The sequence below is a fragment of the Toxorhynchites rutilus genome, chromosome 2 (assembly GCF_029784135.1).
Source record: "Toxorhynchites rutilus septentrionalis strain SRP chromosome 2, ASM2978413v1, whole genome shotgun sequence".
Lineage (NCBI taxonomy): Eukaryota > Metazoa > Arthropoda > Insecta > Diptera > Culicidae > Toxorhynchites > Toxorhynchites rutilus.
In genome coordinates, this window is record NC_073745.1 from 218,988,116 (window position 1) to 219,012,213 (window position 24,098).

General features: G+C 38.2%; 1 protein-coding gene across 9 annotated transcripts in view; it reads left to right on the top strand.

Annotated features, from left to right (window-relative positions):
* The window catches only part of LOC129771500 (protein encore), a 136,517-nt gene that overhangs the window by 34,662 nt on the left and 77,757 nt on the right, over positions 1 to 24,098 (top strand). For 3 of the 9 annotated variants that reach the window (XM_055775198.1, XM_055775199.1, XM_055775202.1), the window contains exon 1: positions 15,617 to 16,897. The exons of 2 other annotated variants lie outside the window; for them this stretch is intronic. The gene's annotated coding sequence lies outside the window, so the exon portion shown is untranslated. 4 more of the 9 variants (XM_055775193.1, XM_055775195.1, XM_055775196.1 and 1 more) reach the window with 4 other exon arrangements.

Here is a 24,098-nt window from a genome sequence, read left to right on the forward strand (position 1 = left end):
AATTTGGAAGGTAGCGTCATTCCTGAGATTCATGGGGGGTCGCTTCAGGATCATCTCTTTCAGGAAGGGTGCCAAATCAGAAAACAGGTCACGTTGAATCGAATCAAAAATTCTCTGAGATTTGTTTGATATGTTATATATTACAATTCCCTAAACGGTTGAAATTAATAAAAAAAATGGAAGCAGCTCCATACTCTGCCGATTTGTATGCTTAGCTACATCTACCACCAATAACGAGCATTCAATACATTCGTTTCTGACCGTTTACAACTTCTTTGGTATAAATAAGCCATCCGCGATTTGAAATAAGTCTCGAGCGAGAGTTAACTTTTCCGATCGGGTTTTGGGTTTTTAAAAAATAAATCTAACTACACTCGTCGACACCTGACTTCAGACTAACTTTATTGATTACATTAATGTTACAGTTCCCCCCAATAATTCTGCATGCACAACAGCTCGTGGCGACGCTCAGCAAGTTCATCGATCGCCATCGATATCTTTGAGAATGTGATATAAAAAATATGATGATCGCGGCTGTTGCCGTGTTGACGAATTCTGCTGACTCTGATGGCACCGTCGTTGGACTTTGACCAAGTCTGGCTAACAGCGTCGTTAACTCGAGCAAGCGAGCACGGCCCAATTCGGATATCACACACATTTACACACTAGGATTTGGCGATCTTGGATCGATAATTAGAAGATCGATTTTTTCCATTCCGATTTCTGATTTTTTGTACTCGAAAAAATCGCAAGAATCGATCTTTTTTCTTTCGATTTTTTCGATTCGAGAAAAACCTCCTCTTAATTCGTTTTTCAGTGTGCATTTATTTTAATCTCATCAAAGACCGCCTAATGAACTTTATAAACATGATATCATCATTTAGATCGCTTCATTAAGCTTGCTGACAAAGTATGTCTGATTCTTCTACGATTTACTTCCATGCAAAATGTCCACGCTTGTCTACGGTGAGGGGGGAGAGGGTATTGATAATGAATACGTAAATACGTGTTTTTTTTTAAATACGTTCACATCTATATTTAACAATAATTAAAATTTGTATTGTATTTTCGAGAGTTTTTCAACTTTCTTCTCATTCTGAGTTCTCCGTATTCACCAATAAAAGGTTAGACCTGATCTGCCCATGTTTGTATAGGAGACGTAAACGACAAAATGAACAAAATCGACTTTTTGCTGTTTCGCATTCTACACAATGTAATACGTTTGCTCAACATGCAAACAAACATTTTTTGTTCGAAAACATTTGAGCAATTTTGAAAAAACGTTTTCGAAAAATCACTGTTTGTCCGCATAACGGACGTAGTTCCATACAGCCTTCATACATCGTTCGAAAATCAACAATTGTCAGTATTATGTACTATAAGCTAAATCTACATTTGAACCACATTCTTTGTAGAGTCCAAACATGTATGTCACGATAGTGTCTTATTACTTAGTGTTTCCAAATAGATGAATATAAGAAACCATTGAAACGCTGCTCATATAATTACTATTTTCTGTACACGATGAACAAAGAGAAGCAATTGTGTTTTTTAATGTTATAATTACCTAAACCTCTGCATTTGAATCTTCAAGTAGATAATGAAACAATCAGATCAGTAGTATAATTAAAATGATATTGGTTCTTAGCATTATAACTCCTCGGATTGAACATTGAATTATTCCACATACTCAGCATTTGCTCATACCGTTGGAGTAAGTCACTCCACCATCTTTATACGATTGATCGTGATATCGGTAAATCATGTTGCTAAAATTACCAACATTGCAGATTGCCTTTACAAATTCAATTAATTGAAAAAAAACCTGTTGTTCTTATCATATCCCAGAATATTCTTCAGGAAAAAAGTACTATCATAGACTCGCAACAAATCAAGAGCACCTTTTCCAGACATTTACAAACCATTTTAATTTACCCGATAACAACTGAAACTACCGACGAAGACGTTTTGACTATTATCGGAATTATAAATACTAACGCTACAAACAGAGCAACCAGGCGATTACGTCTAGCTATGCGGACAAATGTTCATTGAAACGATTGATTGTCCGCATAAATAAACGTAAGCGTTTTCCAAATGGAAAAACATATGTTATAATCCGCAAAATCACCTAGGCCCTCTTTTTGCCGATAATATCCTTCAACTGGACAGATAATTTCATCGGAAATTTGCATGGTTATGCTTGTAGGCCAAAAAAACAACAAAAATGCGTTTTCCCAACATTAATGGTGTTGTCGATTACGTCTCCTATGCAATCATGGGCAGTGATGTATATTCCGAACACATCAATATGGACACTAGGGTGGCAGCGTAAATGGACATGTCAAATTTCAAAAACCGATCATGTATATTTTGTTTATTGGCCCAAAATAATGATCTGTGCAAAGTTTCAGCTCGATCGGACATGATTTAGAGGTGTCTCAAAGCGCTCAAAGTTGTGATTTTTTGATCCTCGAAAATCGAAAAAAAGAAATTCATAAAACGTGGAGATCTGGTGTCATCTCGAAAAAAAAATTTGGCCGAAAATCGACCTTTTGGCACAGCCTGAGATGCAATGAAGGTATGGAAAAAAAATTATGGAATTTAAAGAACAGACCATGTAAATTTTATTTGTTGGTCCAAAAAAATGATCTGTGCAAAGTTTCAGCTCGATCGGACATGATTTAGGGGTGCCTCAAAGCGCTCAAATTTTAGATTTTTTGATCCTCGACAATCTTCCAAGGAGGGAGTGAAGGAAATTTGAAAAATCGGTTTTTTATTCGATGCCAAATGGCTTACAAGTGCATAAAACATCGAGATCTGGTGTTTTCACGAAAAAAAAAATGTTTGGACTTTTTGGGACTTTAGCTTTTTAAGTCAGTTGGCATCGAAAAAAAAAATTCGACTTTCCAAATTTCCCTTGGAAGATTTTCGAGGATCAAAAAATCAATATTTGTGTGATCGAGTAGAAAGAGGAAGTGACTTTCAAAGATATAATACTAGAAACGCGGATAAAATAAGAACACCACTTTTCTTAACAAGTGCTTCACAAAACTCGCTGTATTTTAAATGAGTCAATGTTTTCAACTCGATGCCAGCACATATTAAACGTGCAGCAACACTAGCAGAATTTAAGAGAACCGATGGTTCGCCTTTGTCTCATCCACACCGAAAGAAACGATTTCATTCGTAGCATCCGAACAAATGAAGCGTACAAGTTTGCCCCAAAACACGCGGTCCTTAATGTGTTAATGTGAACAGTTTTCTAGATTTTTTTTGTTTTTCATTATTTTCAATGTATGACCTGACGAAGTATTTTTAAACGGACTGCCCATGTTTGTATAGGAGACGTAAACGACGAAATGAACAAAATCGACTTTTTCTTTGTTACGCATTCTACACAATGTATTAAGTATGCTCAACATGCGAACAAACATTTTTTGTTCGAAAACATTCTAGCAATTTTGAAAAAACCTTTTCGAAAAATCACTGTTTGTACGCATAACAGACGTAGTTCCATGCAGCTTTCATATATCGCTCGAAAATCAACAGTTTCCAGTATTTTGTGCTACATTTGAGTCACATTTTTTGTAGAGTCCAAAAATATCTTTCATGATAGTATCTTATCACTTAACGTTTACTAATAGATGAATGTAAGAAACCATTGAAACGCTGCTTATATAGTTTTTTTATCAACAAGGAAACATAAAATATAACATGAAATAAACTTAAAATAAAAATATGGGCGCAATATAATTATTTACTTGATTATTTTTAATATAAATAATGCAATAATATTCCTTACAACCTGACAATATTAGGTATTTAGGACTATATTTAGGTTAAGATATTATTAGTTCAATATATATAAGATATATTTAAGCAATTTGACTCACTTTTAGTATAGTTAGATTACAATTATGAAGAGGAATAGGTACTAAGTCCACTAGTTTAAATGCAATTAATTTAAGTAATGAATTTAACAAAATATTGATACAATCGAGAATACACGTTGGATTTCTATTGAGTTGTTTTTGTTTTGCCTCTGGTACAAACCAATAGCGATTGTTATAAAAGACCACCATAAATTTCGTGAAGTTTGTTTTATGGACCGTCTCGTTCCAATGCTTTGCCACTCGAAATCCGTTATCTTCAGATGGTGCTACAAAACCACGACTCTTTCCACCAAAATATTCTTCTTGAAAGTAATTTCATAAATTTTGATGCATTCTAAGATAATATCCGAAGTGATAAACAAGCAGATTGGATAATATATTTCCGTAGTCCTACGTCGAAAATGCGGTCGTATCCTAGGCACAACCGCATACAATTTTCTAATGTGTAGAAAAACGGTACTTCTGATTTGGCCTATGCAATAATCTTTAATTATGTTAAAGAACCACTCCAACTGGGAAAAAACATAGTACAAGAGTCTTAATATATTCATTCTTTGACGATTTTATCATTGAATGGTGTAGTAACACGTTCGCGCCCGCGTGTACCACCGGCGGCTGCCTCATCGACTGCCTCATCGTTATTGTGTCATTGTATCATGATTCGTAGCATGTAACAACAAACGAATGCAAATAAACGAAAGTGGATTATTCAGAAAAACGTTCAATCGATAAACACTGCCTGGAATCGGTTCCGTCCGATAAAGCGATAACCATTAACCCTTTCATTACGGCAGTGTGCTCCGCCAAAGTGCTACCCCTGTACGAAGCACTGCGCCGAAAAGTATGCACATCGCGCTGGTGTGATCGAAGAGCAGTATGAATTTCATGTCGTCTAAAGACGACGCTCGTACACACAGCTCGTCGAACGGATGTCGTCTATAGACGACGCTCGTAACGAAAGGGTTAAGCGCACCCGACAGATGTCGAGGAACATGAATTACAGCGCCGGCGTGAACGTGTTAAATATTTTATACTGTACAATTTGGGGATTCGGTTTAGGTCCACTCTCTTCTAGCAAGCTAAACATTGAAGACTCATCGATTTAAAAATGTACTCATATCTGATACAATTGGAATGCGTGTTCTGAAAAATATCTGAACTGAAACATCTTCTCATGTCTGAATAGCGACGAATTTGAGAATAATTGTGATAATTCAAAATACGTTTGATTGAATTCGACCAGATTTAAGTGCTTCCATCGTGTGTTCGTTAGAGCGAAATGAACGAACTCTTTGATGGAGAGACATGGTTATCCAACAAGATTTCAACGATGAGTTTCGAAGCTGCACCACGATTGCAGCAGCATTTGGCACTGATTCTGCTGACATTGTCATCGCTAATAACGGAACATTAGATAACAAAAATAAGCTCACGCGAATCGAATGCACTTTTGATAGCACTAATTCCGGGGTGGTATTGGTTTTTACTGTCTACCGAAAGTTTTGATTCTGACCTTGCACATGTAGTGGTTGGTTACGGAACCCCACGAGAGTGGGGAGAACACTTCTCATAATGCATCCGCGTTGGTGTGTAGTGGAAGAGAAGAAAAAAAAGAATCACACCAAGTATCTCTGTTTACGGCGGTGGGATTCAGACGACATGTGGCTGTTTTTTTTTCTGCGTCTTTTTGTTTGCTGGAGACGCCTGGTGTTTTCAATGTTAGCACGGTTCGCACAGGCCAGAGTTTGGAGCGAGGTACCCTCCTCTGCTGGTTTTTGTGACCTACTTTATTCGCTATTCTAACTTGGCAATATTCGAGTTTCGCTTGGCATTGAAACGAGCTGATCAGGCAGAAACTGAAGAGGAGCTGATGTCTTCGGGGGCTCTTGATGAATCGATGTGATGTGGATAAAGTGTTGTTGTTGGAGAAGCACGGAAGAAAAACAGTTTGGATTAGATAAGCACACTTCCGTTGTTGCGTAATCTTGGAGCAACAACGTGCTGAATAGTGTCATTGAGAGCGGTACATTCTTTGAATCTTTTATTTCTCTGACGACTCACACCTGATTTGTGACATGTGTCAAAGTAAAAAAAAATTATCAAATTGCATTGATATTCGATCATGAAAATATATACACCTAAGTAACGTTTCCAAATCATTGAATTCCATTTTCAAAATTCATGCTATGAGAAAAACGTTAAATCGCAAATTAAGACCATTATCTTGCGTTCATGGATGAAGCTCATTTCTGGTTGAACGGATTCGTCAGCAAACAGAATCGTTGCACTCAGGGCCCGAAATCTTCTAAGATGAAAAATGAAAATCTCAGTAGCTCCGCTTCGACTAGGACTACTTCGACATTCGCCGTCAACATGCCTTGAATTGACTAGGAATGAATTGACGAGCGTCAAAAGCGAGGATCAGGGTTACCATATCTACAAAACAATCTGAATTTATACAGATTTTTCGGACTTTTTGAAAACAAGAATCTGTAGATACAGATTACAGTTTTTTTTTAATTTCATACAGATTTACAAAAATAAAGATTTTTCAAAATAAAGATCCAATACAAGTTATGACTTGATCTCAATAATATTTTTCTCCAACTCACCAATTTTATTCATGTACCATTCGAATCAGTTTGAATGATAGTCATTTTGGCATTCATATGTAGCGTGTAATACTGCTTTTTCATGTTCAATCTAAGGCAAAAAGACCGGCTAGATTTACAAGGAATAAATAACACTGTTTATCTTTTTTCTACTAAAGCACACTGCCGTTCTACGCATAGTTGTCCCATGTTACTTTTTGACAATTTTCACTTTTCTTCATAAAACGATGTTTTAATGCCTAATTTTCCGGAAAAACACATAGAAAAAGTTATAGTTTGTTCCCAGCTTTAAAAAAAAAACAACATCAAGCTCAATTGTCCCATGTTGATATTCTATTCATAACTGGACCGTGTTCAGTCAGAGCGGACCAAGTCGCGAAATTTAAAATTCAGAGTTATTGATTACATTTGGCTAAGTATTATGTAAGCTACATATTACATTTATCAGATTTAGAAAATCACGCATACAGCAAGAATAACGGATCGAAATTGTTATGTCAATCATTTGTATATTGAATTTAAACAATTTCCAAGAGCCGAATTCAAACTTTTTCTTGAAGCTAATAAGTACCTTGTTGAAATGTGCTTGAACCAGTTAGTGTAAAATGTACACATTCTGAGTATATTAAAAAATACACTTGGTCCACTCTGACTAAACGGACTAGTGAAAAATGCTGGTCTTCAGTGTGAGTGATTGCAATATGTACTATTTCAGAGTGCGATTTAGACTCCAGCGATGACAATGGATTCGAATTTGACGATTCTATTGACGTATACTGACTAAGATGATTGAAAATGGGAAGTTTATGCCTTAACATGTTTGCCGTGCGATCATATTCATGCCTGTAATAGATGGCAGAGACTATTGCGGGCGCTACACAATTCGTCCAACGTTTCACTCGAACGTTGAACTCAAAAATTTGACTCGATGAATCGACAAATGTTGTGAAGAATGTGCTGCTACACGGTGAAGTGAATGTTCGATTCAATGCAATCGGTCCAAACAATCGGCGAGTATTTGGATCGAATGTTTATTGTTTTTATTTACCATCAAAAACGTTAGGAAACTGGATGACGATGCGAGTATTGAAATTGCTGCCGTAGCAATTGTACAACATCGGGTATTGATAAAAAAAATTCTTTGAAAATTGCAGAGTACTAAACTTCAAGTTTGTTTTTCTCCAAATCATAAAAATGTCGCATGGTCCGGTCTGACTTAACACCGACCAACTGTCCCACCATGTATTTTTTTTTTTTGTAGATCAGTACCGAATAAATCGGTTCAAGTACAAGCATTTTATGTCACGCTTTCTGCAGGGCTAATGCTTTCATTTCTGGTTTGGAAGAATGAATTAATTCTCAAACAAATTTAAAAAAAAGTTTAACAGAACACGTGTACACCTTGCTAGCGAATGCCTAATAACAATGAGATTCATATTCTGCAAAGTATTGCAAATCACTCCCTTCTTCGTAAAAAGATGTTTTATGCATACCATTTTGGAAAAAACACAAAAACAACACAAAACAGAGTTGTTTTTTTTATTAATTCGTTTATTTTTACAGGCTCAGTTACATAAGTTTTAATGAGCCGAATTCTTAACTATATTTTTATAACTATATATAAACAATTTCCCTATTCTATGGTTAGCATGGTAGAAAACCGATTTCTCGCGGTTGATTCGAGTATAGAAGGGTGATATTTTTTTCTGGAAAAGGATGGGATATTGTATTTACATTTCAACTTATTCTACTGTTTATAGCAAGGGTACCAATTACTCGCAAAGAATGAAAAGGGTATAAGGGTATAAGGAAATACTATAATATAAGATAAGGGACAATCACACACGAAGATCGATAGCTTTAAGGAAAACATATGTTTGGAACATGTATTCAATGTCTAACCGAGCCAATACATCTCTCACCGGCACATTGGGTTGTCTTCCTCGGGCCCGAAGGAAGTTTTCTAAGTTCACCTCGCACGACCAAACAACGTGCTCGATGTCGTGATAACCAGTATATTGTCTGTTATTATCTGTTACCAGTATTTCAAAAAACAACATCAAGTTCAATTATCCAACATTCAAATAATTTTTTATAGAATTATCCAATTTCGTATAAAAAAGCAAAATGCTAAAAAAAGGTAGGTAGTTAGTTCATAGTAAGGTAGGTAGTTTTATCATAGTAAGATGCATGGTAAGTATTTTTTTCCATATTTTCTTTTCCAGGCTATTGAGAATTTCGTGAAAAAAAGAAAAAAATAGGTTTTCAGCCATATCCTCTTATAGTGAACCATATAGGGTTCACAAATTTTCATCGCAAACATGTGACCACTCCCGCAAACGTGATTTACTGCACGTAGCAACAAAATAATGCCGCTGGGGGAAATGATTTGTGTATGATCATATTAGGCTGTCAAGAAAGTCCTGCGGTATTTCCGCGAGGTGTCGTTGTAAGCGCGTAGTTCTAGTTGTATTCATTGTATCGAGTCATACTAAAGGGTGTATCACATCAAATTGCATCACGGAAAAAACGCTGTAGAAATTCGCCCAGTAGACCGATCCTTTTGAAAATTTTAGACAGTAAAATAAAAACTATTAAACAACTTTTGGCATTTTCTTTTTATTCATACTTCGAGCCCAAGCCCGTATGCTCGCACCTTCCTCTTTACCCCGTCCATAAGGTTCTGTACAACGTCAGGTTGTAGTTTTTTTGAACAGAAATCCATTTTCTTTTGAAGTCCGCCTCCGATTTGACAACTTTTGGGTTCTTCCGGAGGGCCTGCTTCATAATCGCCCAATATTTCTCTATTGGACAAAGCTCCGGCGCGTTGGGCGGGTTCATTTCCTTTGGCACGAAGGTGACCCCGTTGGCTTCGTACCACTCCAACACGTCCTTTGAATAGTGGCACGAAGCGAGATCCGGCCAGAAGATGGTCGGGTCCTCGTGCTGCTTCAATAGTGGTAGTAAGCGCTTCTGTAGGCACTCCTTAAGGTAAACCTGCCCGTTTACCGTGCCGGTCATCACGAAGGGGGCGCTCCGCTTTCCGCAAGAGCAGATCGCTTGCCACACCATGTACTTTTTGGCAAACTTGGATAGTTTCTGCTTGCGAATCTCCTCCGGAACGCTGAATTTGTCCTCTGCGGAGAAGAACAACAGGCCCGGCAGCTGACGAAAGTCCGCTTTGACGTAGGTTTCGTCGTCCATTACCAAGCAATGCGGCTTCGTCAGCATTTCGGTGTACAGCTTCCGAGCTGGCGTCTCCTTCGCCATGTTTTGCCTTTCGTTGCGGTTAGGAGCCTTCTGAACCTTGTATGTACGCAGGCCCTCCCGCTGCTTGGTCCGCTGGACGAATGAACTTGACAAATTCAGCTTATTGGCGACATCCCGGACCGAACTTCTCGGATCACGTCTAAACTGCTTAACTACGCGCTTGTGATCTTTTTCACTGACGGAGCATCCATTTTTGCCGTTCTTCACCTTCCGGTCGATGGTTAGGTTCTCGAAGTATCGTTTTAGTACTCTGCTGACCGTGGATTGGACGATTTCCAGCATCTTACCGATGTCCCGATGTGACAACTCCGGATTCTCGAAATGAGTGCACAAGATTAATTCACGACGCTCTTTTTCGTTCAACGACATTTTTCCAAATTTACGAAAAATTGACAGTGAAGCACGGCCAACGTGATCTATACACTCTTTTCTGATTATAAACGAAAGCTGAAGATATAATTCCTAAAAATTAAATTTCTACAGCGTTTTTTTCCGTGATGCAATTTGATGTGACACATCCTTTATAGCTTGTTGGAAAGGTATTTTTGCGCGCTATAATATAGTCCTTGACAGTGTTTTGTTTGGTTAAGTCGTTCGTGAGTTATAGTGTCGCAAATATGGAGCAAAAAAAAGAGAAAATCCGACATATTTTATAGTACTACTATGAGGCAAAAATGCATCTTAAACTGCCAATAAAAATTGTGCAGTTTATGGACCCGATACAGTTTCCATTTCCACCGCACAACGATGGTTTCAACGTTTTCGTTCTGGTGTAGAGGTCGTCGAAGATGCGCCACGCTCCGGAAGGCCTGTCGTCGAAAATTGAGACAAAATCGCTGAATTAGCCGAGAAAGACCGGCATAGTAGCAGCCGTAGCATCGGCCAAGAGCTGGGGATAAGTCATCAAACCGTTATTAACCATTTGAAGAAGCTTGGATTCACAAAGAAGCTCGATGTATGGGTGCCACACACGTTGACGTAAAAAAACATCTTTGACCGTATCGACGCATGTGAATCGCTGCTGAATCGCAACAAAATCGACCCGTTTCTGAAGCGGATGGTGACTGGCGATGAAAAGTGGGTAACTTACGACAACGTGAAGCGCAAACGGTCGTGGTCGAAGCCCGCTGAAGCGGCTCAGACGGTGGCCAAGCCCTCATTAACGGCCAGGAAGGTTCTGCTGTGTGTTTGGTGGGATTGTCAAGGAATAATCTATTATGAGCTGCTTCCCTATGGCCAAACGCTCAATTCGGACCTGTACTGCCAACAACTGGACCGCTTGAAGGTAGCACTCATGAAGAAGAGGCCATCTTTGATAAACAGAGGCCGCATTGTCTTCCATCAGGACAACGCCAGGCCACACACTTCTTTGGTGACGCGCCAGAAGCTCAGGGAGCTCGGATGGGAGGTTCTTTTGCATCCGCCGTATAGTCCGGACCTTGCACCAAGTGACTACCACCTGTTTTTGTCCATGGCGAACGAGCTAGGTAGTCAGAAGTTAGCCACAAAAGAGGCCTGTGAAAATTGGCTATCCGAGTTTTTTGCCAATAAGGAAGCGAGCTTCTATAACAGGGGTATTATGAAGTTGGCATCTCGTTGGGAACAAGTCATCGAACAAAACGGCGCATATTTGACTTAAAACAGATGATTGTAACTAATTTTATGAACAAATGAAAATTCAAAAAAAAAAGCGCAGGACTTTTTTGACAGCCTAATATTTGAACTAACGAAAGCGATTTTTTCAGTAAATGGTTCATTTGGCAAACACTGGAGATATACCACAAGATAGGTGCGATCTTGATTCCGAGTTTTCGATGGTAGAATTCTCTCTTGCTCTCCTTTCATGTAACAATTCTGCTCCGGGATCGGATAGAATTAAGTTCAACTTGCTGAAAAACCTCCCTGATGTGGCGAAACATCGCTTGTTGAATTTATTCAATCGGTTTCTGGAGCATAGTATTGTTCCAGATGATTGGAGACAAGTGCGAATTATAGCTATTCAAAAACCCGGAAAACCCGCGTCCGACTTCAATTCGTACCGCCCAATAGAAATACAGTCTTGTATACGGAAATTGTTGGAGAAAATGATCTTGTTTCGCCTTGATCGTTGGGTTGAAACGAATGGCTTACTCTCAGATACACAATATGGGTTCCGCATGGGGCAAGGGGACGAATGATTGTCTTGCGTTCTTCTTCTTCTTCAATGGCACTAACGTTCCTAGAGGAACTTCGCCGTCTCAACGTAGTATTACTTGCGTAATTTTTATTAGTACTTAGTTGAGATTTCTATGCCAAATAACACGCCTTGAATGCATTCTGAGTGGCAAGCTCTAGAATACGCGTGATCACAGTGCAAGTCGGAGGAAATTTCTTTGACGAAAAATTCCCCCGACCAGAACGGGAATCGAACCCGAACCCCCGGTATGTTAGTTTTGACGCTAACCACTCGGCCACGGGAGCACAGAATCCGACCTGCAAGAACCTTTACAAGATACTTTGAACAATTTTTCAACCTGGGCCATTGGGCTAGGGATCGAATTCTCCACGGAGAAAACAGAGATGGTGGTTTTTTCTATGAAGCATAGACCAGCAAAACCAAAGCTTCAACTTTTGGGGAAACCGATCACTCATGCTATGTCATTCAAGTATCTCGGGGTCTAGTTCGACTCCAAATGTACTTGGGGGGCCCATATTAGGTATCTGAGTAAAAAATGCCAACAAAGAATAAACTTTCTCCGTACTTTCTCCGTGGGGAGCCCACCCCGAAGATCTTATAATGTTGTATCGAACAACTATTCTCTCAGTGATGGAGTATGGCAGTTTCTGCTTCAATCAGCTGCCAAAACACACCTCATTAAACTCGAGCGAATTCAGTATCTTTGTCTCCGTATTGCGTTGGGATGTATGCCCTCAACGCATACCACGAGTCTCGAGGTTTTGGCATGCGTCCCGCTAAAAGATCGCTTCAATTTATTATCTCTTCGGTTCTTCATCCGGTGTAAGGTTATGAACCCATTGGTGATCGGAAATTTTGAGCAGCTTATCGAGCTAAATTTTCATTATGCATTCATGAGCTCATATCATGAATTCATCTCCATGCAGGTTGATCCTTCTTCGTATACTCCCAGCCGTGTTTGTTTTCCTGACTACATCAATTCCTCTGTACATTTTGATCTGTTCATGAAGGAGAAAATCCATGGAATTCCAGATTCTCATCGTTCGGGGATCGTTCCTACGATCTTCAATGCAAAGTGTGGGCGTATCAATTGTGATAATATGTACTTTACTGATGGGTCCTCTATGAATGAGTCCACAGGATTTGGAGTGTTCAACGAATTTTTTAGCACCTCCCACTGTCTTCAGAATCCATGCTCAGTGTATATTGCTGAATTGGCAGCAATACACTGGGCGCTGAACAGCGTCGCCTCACGACCTTTTGAATACTATTACATTGTTACGAATAGCCTTAGCTTTGTCAAAGCTATCCGTTCAGTGAGGCCGGAAAAGCACTCGCCGTACTTCCTTGAGAGAATACGAGAAATTTTGAGTGCTTTAACTAGACACTGTTATGTCATTACCTTTGTTTGGGTTCTTTCACATTGCTCAATTCCGGGTAATGAGAGGGCCGACTCATTGGCAAAGGTAGGTGCAATTGAAGGCGATATTTATCAGCGTCAAATCGCCTTCAATGAATTTTATTCTTTAGTCCGTAAAAATACCATCGCTAACTGGCAACGTAAGTGGAACGAAGATGAATTGGGTCGGTGGTTTCACTCGATTATCCCTAAGGTTAGCCTCAAACCGTGGTTCAAAAGTCTGGACTTGAGTCGAGACTTTATTCGCACCTTCTCTCAACTAATGTCCAATCACTGTTCGTTAGACGCGCTACTCTTTCGTTTTAATCTTGCCGATGGCAATATCTGTGCTTGTGGCCAAGGTTACCACGACATCGAACACGTTGTTTGGTCGTGCGAGGTGTATCGTGTTGCCAGATCGAATTTAGAGTACTCTCTTCGGGCCAGAGGAAGGCAGCCCAATGTGCCGGTGAGAGATGTGTTGGCTCGGTTAGACCTTGAATACATGTCCCAAATATATGTCTTCCTAAAAGCTATCGATCTTCGTGTGTGATTGTCCTTATATCCTTATATTCTCCTTTTCTTTTTCCTTCGCGAGAAATCAAAACCCTTCTTACTAACAATAGAATAAGGTGAAATGTAAATACATATTAGATATAAGAATATGAGTGTGAACATTGTCAACATATCCTTATATCCCTTCCTTTTCCTGAAAAAAATTGTCACTCTTCTAAACGCCCCCAAAAAAAATTTCTATATTTCAAGTTTTTTTAGTACTTTTATTTTCGATGGATTTTTTTATAATATTTCTCAATATACCACAAGTGCGCAAGACGCACTTTCAGTATTTTTCTCAAATTTTTTCTTGGATCTATCAAAATGGCGAGCAAAAAAATGTAACGTACGTTTTTACTATAGATCCTAGGGTGAACCTTATAGGGTTTCAAAAAGATCAAAAATTTCTTATTTGGTACAATACAATATTTTCCATAGAGCGGGTGATTTGGTTTGGGGACATTTTTTACTTGCTTACACAGCCAGGCCCTTTAACATGTTTTAAGTCAACGTTCAATATTCCTATGTGACTGGAATCCAATCTTTCCGCAAGAGTGATATTTTTTCAAAGAAGGTTAGCTTATTGGCTTCAATTTAATAATCTAATAATCTAAATCGGTTCAGTAGTTCAAATTATATGATTTTTTTCAAAAAGATCATTTTTGGATAAAAGGGGAAAAATTATTTTTCGGACCACCGGTTAACTTTAAAAAAATCATGACCCAAAAACGAAAAAAAGCCTCTCGGATATCGAGATATGTTGTGTAAAAAACCTTCAGCCTTCAAGAAAAAATATAAAAAATCCCTCTAGTCAATGAAAACGACTACAATGAATAATTACGAAAATAAAATCCATTTTTTTGCAAGGCTAGCTAATTTATTTTAATTTGATATGTCGATCATCTAAATCGGTTCAGTGGTTCAAAAGTTATGAATTCTTGAAATAAGCTAGTTTTGGGAAAAAGTTTGATTTTTCGAACCACCCTAAAATGGAATTGTTCACATTTCACAGAATTCGATTCATTGATCTAATCGGCCAGAAAGGCTTCGATTTAGAATTCCTACACCCGGATAAATATTTATGGCGCAACCAAAACATTGAATACCTTCACAAGACGAGGCGCTGAATTTATGGGGGAATTGATTCCAAAATATTGCCTTTTATCCACGCACTCTCGGCTCGAATCGCATCATCCCGATGCTGCTGCTGCTGCTCTCTGATTATCGATACCACCGCCGAACCAGTTCTCGCACACATCCATCTGTTATTACCGTTATTGTTGCTCCGCCAGTGGCGTGGCGCTGAGCTTTTCCTCATGCCGAGATTTTCCGAGAGTTTTCCCGCTCCACCGAAGGACACGCGCTGGTGTTGGTGGTGTCGAAGTCCCGGAATGTGTCACCCAGCTAGCCCGAGCTGAGCACAGTTCGGTTTTTGCTTTCGTCGTGTCCACACGCACCTTGGTGTCGCCGTCGGATCCGTTTAAGGTCGGTGTCAGTGTATAGGTGTACTTTTTCCCTTCCTTGGTTTTTTGACTGTGCGAATGCCAGCGGAGAACGAATTCAAGCAGAAGCATCAATAGGAGCGCAAAATTGCTGAATCCAGGAGATAAGGCGAAATAGAAAAAAAACCGACGGGATGGCTTGAGTTTTGCTGACCCGTAGTGAAACATTTGCACAAGTGTAAAAGTTAGCGTAAAAGGTAAACGAGGGTTAGAAAAGTGAGAATAGCAAATAAAAGAATGGTTGTATTTATAGAAGATTGAATAATAGTGTGTTTGAGCAATGCGTAATGAGAAAGAACAGTGCAAACAATCGCACGCGTTTCAAGTGAAATAATATTAGTGCTTGTTTAGGTATTTTATCAGGAGCAGATACATTCATCCGTGCGGGAGAGGGTGGTGCGAAATATTCTCATCAATGCGAACAAAGCTGCACGAAAACGCGCACCCACTGCCTCGAGTGAGGTTTTCCGTTCAGGATTACAAGGCAATGTGCACTGCAAAGGGAGTTGCATGTCGCCAGATAACGAATCGTGCGGAATATCAGTGCAATGATGAGTGAAACGCCAAAGGAGTAGCGATTTCTGATAAACATCCACGTATTGTATCCCTAGAATAATGGTGTATTTTTTGTAATCGCATATTTCGCAACGTTCACTTTGTGTGCATTGGTGGCGAAAGAAGTTGTGTCAGCAGTCCCCAAATAACAATAGCGAGGATAACAAGGAAGCTTCAGCGATGAATGTGATTTTATTTATAGTCTAGTTGCGAATTTTAGACGCGAAAGAAAATCGAGATGATGATGGTTAGCATACAGTTTTAAAAATAGTGTAGTGAAGCAAGAAAGAAACCAAGAAAAAAAAATCAATCTTCACACGGAGATGTATGTGTAATTGATACCTAGTGTTGGTGAAACTTGCACATCAAATAGTGGACAAATATGTGAAACAATCGAATCTTGATTGCAACGGACCTAAATGTGTGATTGTTTATCGGTGACAATGTGGATCCTGCTTTCCTGAGCAAAGGCGATACCACCGAGGAGTGTTAGGTTTTCTTCACTTCTGCTGGCCTGTGAAGCAACTGCGAAAATTATTCGTTGTTACGTAATGCGAGTGCTTCTGCAGCAGAGCAAACCCAACCAGGCGGCTGGCAAGTGAGTGAGGATTCTTCACTCGATCCGGAGAACACGTTCAGCGGCGGATACCACGAATCGATAGAAATCACGGATATTTCCTTCAAGTTCACGACCTCGTTCATTAAGCAAGCAGCTGTTTGATGTGTTTATAGATTTTACAAGCAAGTGGAATACAACTGCGCGATATATTCTCCTCATATAAGGAAGGAGCAAAAGTGTGCATCTGTAAAGTGGTAGTATTCTCCACCGCTTTTTGTAACAAACGAATCAAGCTTGTGGTGCTTCTAGCTCGCAGAAAACATAAAACACAAACAATCTCGCAAGCTGGCTGCTCTCGCTGATTACTTCGGAGGTACGGCAAACGAGAGTTTTAATTTCACCGATTGACATACATAATTACTTATTTCTCCCACGCATATCCGCCCGCCATTTCCTGACGATGACACCTATCATTTTGGTGGATAAGTTTGAAAACTTTACGTAATTCCAACCTATGGGACAAACACATTTTCTTTACGGAATAAGTAAAATCTATATTGAATTGTGGAAAAAAACATCCAGGGTGATTTTTTACAAGTCCTTTTTCTACATTTTCTTTCTATTACCTCACACATGTTTCAAAGTAAAAAAGCTTTACAGATGATTGAATTCTATTATCAAAATTAGTGATCTGTAAAAATGTATAAACGATTTTATTGTATAAATAAATTATAAATTGTATAAACACATTTCTGGTTGAATGGATACGTAAACATTCGAAACTGTTGTTGTGTGTTGATCGGCAACGGGAGCAACCTGAACAGCCAATGCATCTAGAAAAGGGGTGCGGTTTATAGGCCAGCGGAAGCATTGGTCCAATTTTTTTTTGAAGATGTCACCATGTCAATACTGTCAATGGAGCCTGCTATCGGTCATAAATTTCAAACATTTCTTGCCCCAAGAGCAAGCGTTGAGTGGCTACACTAACTTACCACAATAGCTTATTGCTGTTATACCAATACGAATATCTCGAAAAAAAAAATTTTGGCCGAAAATCGACTTTCTGGGACTGGATAATAAAATCAAAATTTTGAGTGCTTTGAGTAAAAAAAAAGGGCAGTACCGTAACTATGTTTGCTTCCTACCAGAGATCGGATAGTGACCTCTCAGACTAGGATTAGTCGATCTTTATAAAAATATCGATCTTGACTAATCGATTTTCTTAACGACGTAGAGATCGATTCACTCTTTGCTTTTCTTTTAAATTGATTAATCTTTAAAAAAATGAAAGCTTTTTTTCATTTATCTATTTATTTTATGAGTATCGCTTTTTCTTTGAACAAGGAATAAAAATAAGTCGTATTTAAAATTGGTCATCCATATATACATAAATGAATTTCTGTCTGTCTGATTCTTATGGACTCGGAAACTACTGAACCGATCGACATAAAAATTGGTATGTAGGGGTTTTTGGGGTCGGCGAAGGTTCTTATGATAGCTCGAAACCTCTCTCCCGTCTCTAAGGGGCAAATGAAATGCAAATTCCTGCATTACTCGGGAATTAATTAATTTGGCATGTAAAGGTTTTAGAGTGCAATAAATGTTTCTATTGTGGTTAGAAACTCCTCCTCCCTCTCTAAGAGGGGGCTGCCATACACAACTTACTTACTTACTGCCTTACACAACTTACTGCATTACTCGGAAATTAATCAAGCGAATGAAACCAAAGTTGGCATGTGGAGGTTTTAGGGGGCACGAAACGTCTCTACGATGGTTAGATACCCGTTCCCTTCTCTCTAAGTGGGGGTTGCCATACAAATGAAACACAAAGGGCCTGGTCGGGTAAGAGAGTAAAAAGTGTCCCCACACCAAATTACCAGCTGTATTGCAAATATTGTATAGGATAATAAATAAGAAATTTTGGCGGTTTTTTTAACCCCTATGTAGTTTAACATAGGGTCTATGGTGAAAAACGTACTTTTTCGTTTATTTCCCGCCAACCTAAAAAGCTTCGAAATAAAAATTTGAAAAAAAATGAATGTGCATCTTTCTACGGTGTATCAAGAAAAAATATCAAAAATTGAAGTACTAAAAAATATTGAAATTTTGATTTTTTCTTGGAATTTAGATATTCAGTACTACTCTAATTCATATTGGGTTGGGGAAAAAGAAATGTCGTATATTGCCAATATATGGCAACACTTAAACATATCTTGTGTTGCACTTATCGCATCGGGTCATACTATACGGCTATTTAAAGATGACAATCTGAGCTACAAGTGTCGTTTTGACAGTGTTGTGATTGTCCTTTTCAGTCTCAAGTTATAACGCGTCAAAAATGGAGTCCGCCAAGCTAAAATTCGCAATATTTTTCGTTTTTACTACCTGCAAGGTAAAACTGCAACGAAGGCGGCCGAAAAAAATCATGTAGTTTATGGACCCGATACTGTAACGATTCGCACAGCACAGCGTTGGTTTGATCTATTTCGTTCTGGTGTAGTGGCTGTCGAAGATACACCCCGTACTGGTAGGCCAATCGTCGTGGAAACCGATAAAATCGTTGAAATCATCCATGTAGACCGGCCTGTGTGCACTCGTTCTATTGGCCATGAACTGGGTATAGACCATAAAACCGTTTGGAGCCATTTGCAGAAGATTTGATTCCAAAAAAAAGCTGGATGTATGGGTGCCACACGAGTTGACGAAAAAAATTCTTTTAGACCGAATCAACGCCTGCGAGGCACTGCTGAAACTGAACGAACTCGACCCATTTTTAAAGAAGATGGTGACTGGTGATGAAATGTGGATCACGTACGACAACCTAGAGCGAAAAAAGTCATGGTCGAAGCGCGGTGAGCCGTCCCAAACCATCGCCAAGCCCGGATTGACGGCCACGAAGGTTTTGCTGTGTGTTTGGTGGGATTGGAAGGGAATCATCCACTATGAGCTGCTCAACTATGGCCAGACCCTCAACTCGGTTCTCTACTGTGAGCAGCTTGACCGTTTGAAGCAGGAGATTGACCAGAAGCGGCCAGAAATGATCAATAGGAATGGTGTTGTTTTCCACCAGGACAACGCTCGGCCTCACACATCTTTGATGACCCACCAGAAGCTACGGGAGCTCGTATGGGATGTCCTATTGCACCCACCGTATAGTCCGGACCTGGCTCCAAGTGATTATCATCTCTTCCGGCAAAACGCTTTTGGTGATACTAAGTTGGCCTCAAAAGAGGCTTACGAAAACTGACTGTCTGAGTTTTTTTGCAAATAAGGAGGGTGGTGGGGGGGAGGGTTTATAAGGGGAGATAATGAAGTTGCCTTCTGAATGGCAACAAGTTTGCGAATAAAACGACGCATATTTGACTTAAATTGGATAATTTTAAGTATGTTAAATAAAGCGTCAAATTTCGATCAGAAATACGACATTTCTTTTTCCCCAACCCAATATTTTAATGTGGCTTTTCTAGATATGTGTGATTTTTTTCAGTTTTTTTTTCAATATTGCGTGGTAAAAAAAATATTTTTTTATGTTTCCAAAGGGTCTGGCTGGGTAAGGGAGTACAAAGTGCCTCCAAACCAAATCACCAGCTCTATGGAAAATATTGTATAGGGTACTAAATAAAATATTTTGACAGTAGTACCATATATTTGAGTCCCTATATAATATACCATAGGATCTATGGTGAAAAATGCACATTTTGGTTTTTTTCACGCCATTCTCAATATCTCTGAGACAAAAATAAGAAAAAAAAATCTGAAAGTACAAAGGTGTATCGATAATTATCTTCGAACAATTTTTTCATCAAAAAATCTAATAATAAATAAACGCGGTACAAAAAAAAAATATTTTCTGGCATTTCGAAAATTTGAAAAAGAATATAGCTTAAGGATCCACTTCTGCTTTAATTTTTATCTAAATGTGTACATATGTGTCTTTTTTCTACATGTGGCGTATTTTTTTCCTGAATTTTTAAGAGCATTGCGAGACACAAAAATAATTTTCTTCATCGTCTGCAATATTATTTTTATTTTCTTGAAATCGATTATTTTCGATTTATTCGTGGTTTTCAATTGTGAGATTAAAATAAAAAATAATAATAATTTGGATTTTTTTTAAGTGTTCTCATTAATCCGAATGATCTTTCCACAAGGGCTTTTTTTTCTCACAGAGCTCTATCGTACTGCTGACTCCTATGAATGTGGTAAACCATCTAAATCCAATGTTAAGATAATCTCATATATTTTAAGATACGAGGAAAAAATTCTTTGTACAGCCGACTCTAAATATACCGACAAAATTGAGACATATAAAAAACAAAATTTAAATAAATATTAGAGCATTACTGGGTTTCTACATTCAAAATAAATTAAAAATTAAAAATTAATAAACGAAAAAGTACGTTTTTCACTATAGATCCTATGTTAAATCACATAGGGGTTCAACAAAACCACCAAATTTTTCTATTTAATATCCTATACATTATTTGCCATACAGCTAGTGGTTTGGTTTGGGGGCACTTTTTACACCCTTACCCGGCAAGGCCTTTTGATTTTAAATCGTTCACTCAAAGTCTACTCAATTTACAGCTACCAATCCACATATCTTTTTGGAAATTTACGGATTCTTCCCCTGGAGATGTGTTCTGCTCTTCTCAGTGAATCTCAGTGAATCTTAGTGAATCTCCCGTGATATCTAACTGCATCGTTCGAAACAAGTAGAAATAAAAAAGACTTGTTTCAGACAAACTCGACAAAAAAATTCGAGGGGTTGTATCCGAGACATGACCGCTTATGACGTAGGACAACGTATTTTTTTTTTTAATTTTGTTTGTTATCATATCGGATATTATTTGGGAATACGTCGAAATTTCATAAATATCTCTTTAGTAAAAAGTTTTGGGGACCCTGGAAAGGTTTAATGGCTTGCGTTGTTTTGTAGAATCATTTCGAGAAACAACGATTATTTCTTGCCTTTGCGAGAACAATACACTAATTGGTCATATCTCGCAATTTGTTTCTTTATATCAATGCACGCATTGCATTGGGTATTTAACGAGAGGCATCTTCCGTGCATCGCCATTCAACAGGCACGCGTCTAACAGATGCACACAGCTGCAGCGATAAAAATGAAACATCGCGAGAATGACCGTTTATGAAAAATCGTTTCTCGACTCTCGGTCAAAACCGCCAATAAAGCTAGGGGCTTGTTGCATCAGTACAGAGCCGATGCGCACGAGAGCAAATACGAATGGCAACTAAAAGTATCGGAGATGTGCTATTCGCGCAACGAAAACAAGCAACACACACAAAGTTAAATACTAAAAGCGACCTATAATCATTTGTACTCTTCTCAAATCAAATCCAACTAACTTCAACTACCAGCTTTCGTTTGCCTCAAATTTGCTTGATTTGTCTTGAATACCCGAGCCAAAGTGTTGTGTTCATACCGCTTTCGAAATCCGCACATATTCCGGCCTGCAAAAATACATGTGGGTACAAAAGTACCCGCATCTTGCATATATTTGCAATGCCGACTTCTACAGACTCCTTGGTTTTGAAATTTGTGTTGAGGAAAATCATTTCGGTTTGCAGAAATACATGCGAGTATAAAAGTACCCGCACCTTGCATCTGTTTTGCAATGTTGATTTCCCCAGGCTCATTGGTTTTGGTATTATACATACAGATTCCAGCGATCGTACATTAACAATCATAACTGAGTGGATTTCCGAGCGGTCATTCGTTCATATACAAATTTGTGTGATTTGCCTGTTTTCAAAACAATTTTTAAGCTATTGAAACAAGTTTTCGGGTCAATAATTAACGATCATATAACTCCTGGACATTTTGTCTTTCGAATGAAGTGTCAAACCATTGCAATCAGCCGTCTAATAAGTACAGGTCGGACTCGATTATATACAGATTCGATTATATACAATTTTGGAGTTTGGAATTTTTTTTTATATTTCAAATATGACTTATTTCAAGAAGAAATGTAACCTTTCAACGTTAAAATGTAATTTAAGTGGCTATTACATGTACAGTGGGGAAAAACGTGATTTTTGAAGATTTTACTTGAATTTTCACCAGAAATTGTTTATATCGATATTGCAGCCAAATTAGGAAAGATAGAAGTTGGGTGTCAAAGAAAAAATTGTAGGGCGGTTAGAGAGCTTCAATTTAATTGATAGAAACAATCTAGTTTAATATAATTTTATACGATGAAATTAATAATAACAAATTTAAAAATTTTACCTTTTAAGTTTTTCACTTCCAAAATGTTATTAAAATGAACTAATTTAGATGTTCCACTACTATATCCTGTACTAAATTCTCTCATCTTTCGAATGAACATAATTGAATTCCGTAGCGTACTTTGTAATGTAGAGCCAGTTTGAGGCCACAAAGATCGAAACAAAACTAAGTTCTATAACTCTGTCATTGTTGAAATTCGAACATATGCGTAAAATAATTTTTTTCATAAAATTTAATCGTCTATCCCTTCCTGAAAGAAGTTTAAAAAATTTATTTTTTTCATGTAACAAAGGTGTTTTCTGACTTTAAGTGGAAAAATCAGGAAATTCCTCCTTTATATTCAAAAAAACGAAAAATACATGTAAAAAAAACGAATAAAAAAATTTTTTTTGACTCGATTATATACAGGATTCGATTATATACAGTGAAAAAAAACAAAAACTGTATTTAATCGAGTCCGCGCTGTATTAGCGTTCAAAACCTTGCACTCCAAACATCACGCTCTCATTTTCGAAATTTAAACTTACACCCCGGTACAGAAATTAAAGACGTAATCCTACGTCAAAATCTGTCATCAGAATTAGTCATATTACAGTAGAATTTGTAATTTCGATGTGGTTCGTTCATCTGTGGGTTAATTTGGCGGGGAATTTCTCTACATAGAAACTGAAACCGAATTCTTTCAATTTGATTGAATACAATCCTCTTACTGTTGAAGTAAAAAGAGCGTTTGGTTTCAGATTTTGGATGAATATTAGACAGTAAAAATATTTCTATCGTCAATAGTTTTAAACCAAAACACCATACAATTATGAATTGTGTTTTGGCGAATAAGGATGGACTACACTACCCCATATATGCGAGAAAATTCACCCAAATGTCTAACCATTCCAATCCAAATCTTTGCTTTGTTTATACTTGAAACGGAAGTCATAATTCATTTATCTTCCATACTCTCCTCTTTCCCTCCATGTTTATGATGTGAACAGAAAAGCGCATGCTGTTTTCGAAAACTGACCCGAGTTTTCGACGGAAAGATGACTGCTCATGTTTCGTTTTCTAACCCGAATCGAACTTCTGCACACTCCAATATTCCAATTTTCCAAACTTTGTCTCATAATAATGCGATCGACAATTCAAGTTCACATCATTGCATTATTGCAAGTGACCAATTCCCGATGAGTTTCGGCGGCCCCACGAACACAAAGAACGGATGCAAATTTCGTTGGTGAGCAGCAAATGATCTCCGAACACGCGCGGGAGAGAAGCTTTGGTATTTACGCCCGAGTGCATATTCTAGTTTTTCGACAGAACTGCTGCA